We start from the raw sequence: 268 nt of genomic DNA, 5'->3' as shown, positions 1-268 counted from the left end.
CCCACCCCCCGCCTTCATCTTGTGAGATGTGGTGTGGAAAAGCTTAGCACGGGCACCGAGGGGGGGAAAGGCATGAATCGATTTCCTGGCTTGGGAGAGAGAGCTCTGGGTAACAATCCGGTCACAGCGAAAGTATGCAAGGTATCGCTTGGCCGCATTCTGGCCCCACTTTTATTTGCCCAGCCGTGTGGTTGGTGTGATGTGGTTGGTGTGGAGGGTGAGCGTGCGCAATTGCTGGGAGAGCAAACTGGCGCATCCAACCTTCCCA

At 56.7% G+C, this 268-nt stretch overlaps 1 protein-coding gene across 1 annotated transcript in view; it reads left to right on the top strand.

The window, feature by feature from the left end:
* IGFBP5 (insulin-like growth factor binding protein 5) overlaps positions 1-268 on the top strand; it is a 23,616-nt gene that overhangs the window by 2,647 nt on the left and 20,701 nt on the right. The window lies entirely within an intron of this gene.

The sequence above is a fragment of the Bison bison genome, unplaced genomic scaffold, assembly GCF_000754665.1.
Source record: "Bison bison bison isolate TAMUID 2011002044 unplaced genomic scaffold, Bison_UMD1.0 scf7180017864471, whole genome shotgun sequence".
Classification (NCBI taxonomy): domain Eukaryota; kingdom Metazoa; phylum Chordata; class Mammalia; order Artiodactyla; family Bovidae; genus Bison; species Bison bison.
The sequence above is the reverse complement of the archived record's forward strand: the minus strand, read 5'-3'. Positions and strand labels throughout refer to the sequence as shown.